Source organism: Rhagoletis pomonella, unplaced genomic scaffold (genome assembly GCF_013731165.1).
Source record: "Rhagoletis pomonella isolate Grant_MI unplaced genomic scaffold, Rhpom_1.0 Rhpom_scaffold_00266, whole genome shotgun sequence".
In the NCBI taxonomy this organism is placed as follows: domain Eukaryota; kingdom Metazoa; phylum Arthropoda; class Insecta; order Diptera; family Tephritidae; genus Rhagoletis; species Rhagoletis pomonella.
The window spans coordinates 17,974-20,458 of NW_023458820.1; positions in this window are offsets into that span (position 1 = coordinate 17,974).

A 2,485-nucleotide genomic window follows, 5' to 3' on the forward strand; every position below is an offset into this window, starting at 1 on the left:
CAGGGGGTGATTTTACATAAGAATTTCATAACGGCGTTTCTGGTAAAGAGAAAAAGTTGAAATTTGTGGTCCAGTGTTATACTTTATCTAAGTCTTACTCTATGCTGGCCTTTGTCAGACGTTTCAGCTCAGATTTCTCGGATCCGTATACTTTAAAAACACTTTTCACCTCACTGGTGCGCTCGAGGCTTGAATATGCTGTTATCATTTGGCGTCCGTATTATTCCTGTCATATAAGTCGATTGGAGAGAGTGCAAAAAGTCTTTATTAAGTACGCTCTGCGCCCCTTCATTTTGAACTTCCTGTTCCGGCTTATGAATCTAGATGTATGCTTATTGATCTCAAGACATTAAATTGTAGGAGAACCTTCCTATCTCTCACTTTCATTTTTAATTTAATATCCGGGGTGGTTGACTGCCCCTTTTTACTTGAACGCATATTTTTTCTTATTCCTAATATTTGTTTAAGGAATCATGCCACATTTTACGTTGGGCTAGCGAGGACCAATTATGCGGCTAATGCTCCAGAGCTCTTAAAGAGTTTAACTTGCTCCCAAATTCTTCAATTTTGGACTTCTCCTTCTGTGAAAAAAGATTTAAAATGCTACTATATGACCTGTTAAATTAGTTGGTAGTCTATCTTAACCTGTAACTAGTCTGTAAGAGATGTAATAATTTCAAGACTAAATAAATAAATGTATGTACATACATATTTACCACGAATAAGAAGCCAATAATATTAAGAATTCACATAATGAAATTCCGCTTGGCACCTTCCTTTTATCTATCTGTATATCAATGTCCGCAACTGTATTTATAAAATCATACATAAGCAAACGTCAAATATTTAAAAATGTGAACGTCAAACATATCTCGTTGTGGTAATGGAGACGGTTGTGATTTAGCAACTGGATTTATTAAATCTTAATGGATAAATCTCTCAATGGAGACATAGTATAACAAGGTTCTAGCAACATTGAAGGAACATTCAAGCAACATTGTTGAAGGAGCATTTGGTAAAAAATCCACAAAAATGTTAAATTTCAAATGTTAAGTGACGCGGAAATGTTAAAATAGAATGGTGAAATTCCATCCTCTAAACGTTTCAGACAAATGTTCGATGCAACCAAAATTTGCAGCTTCTCTATTTTATAAGTTTTCTGCAGCTGCAACGATCTAAGTGGCGTGCTTTGTTCATTTTCATACAATTCATCTTTTCTGTCAAAGCACCTCTGTCACGCAAAGCGAAGCAAGCGTTTTATCTGGGATCAGCTTAAGTGTGGCAACGTCAAAGGCCCTACGAACTCATTGATTTATCGGCGAACTAGTTGGTGAAATGCTAGAAGTTGGTTGTAAATAAGCCGTATGTAGGTTAAGTTGGTCAACTTTGAAGAAATGAGAACTGTTTACCCAAAACATTGCGGACTTTCGAACAAATACTGTCATTTAGTTGGCACCTCGGTGCCTGCTGAGCGTCTTTTTTTTCAAAAGCTGGTGCTACAGCCACCAAGAAACTCGACCGCTTAACAACTCCAGATTTTGAGAAAAACTAGGTCAAAATGTCAAAAAATCGCATTTTTTCCAATATTTGAGAGGCTCTAGCAAAGAGAGAAAACGTGATAAACCTTTCACTTAGGCTGAAATTAAAGCTAGAACTAGTATCGAATACCTACTGTCCCTGAAAATACTTACATATATACTACGTTTATGCGGCAGAATTCACGAATTCTTTACTTCATGAATTCAAAAATGGTTCCGTTTATGCATAATTCGCGAATACTTGAAATTAAGTGTTTAGAAAAATTGGCAGCGCACCAGCGAAAAACTAAACAGTAGGGTTGTGGTTTATTTTAGCATATTTTTTTTTTGAATTTGCAAGTGGCGTTGTTACCAGGAAATGGTCCATGTTATATTTAAATTGGTTTTAGTGCATTTGAATTTCTTCTGTTTGAATTTCTTTAATATTACAACAAATCCACGTAACTTTTCCAGTGTTTTAAGTCATGGTTATGCCACTACCCCTTACCGGACTTTCACTTCACGATTTCATGAAATGGTGCCCAAATTCATGGTTGATTTTCGTGTATAGTTGAATTTATGATATTGTGTTTATGCAGCCAATTTTAGCCCAAATTCATGAAATGATTTCGTGAATTTTCCTACGCATAAACGTAGTAATAGTCATTTATTAAACAGCAAAACCTGACTTTGACAACATTTTTTCCCCCAATATTTCTTGGTGTTCAATAAATGACTATAAGTGACCGTCAGGTTAAGGTTTCAGGGACAGTAGTCGAGAGTTCAAGCTGTAACTTAAGCCTAAGTTAAAGGTTTTATCACGTTTTCTTTCTTTGCTTGAGCTTCTCATATATTGCAAAAAATGCGATTTTTTGACACTGGACCTGATGGAAACTTTACCCTTCGGATTCGTAATCAGTTCAAAAAAGTCTATCAAAAACAGCTTTAACATTTGCCGCACCAAAATC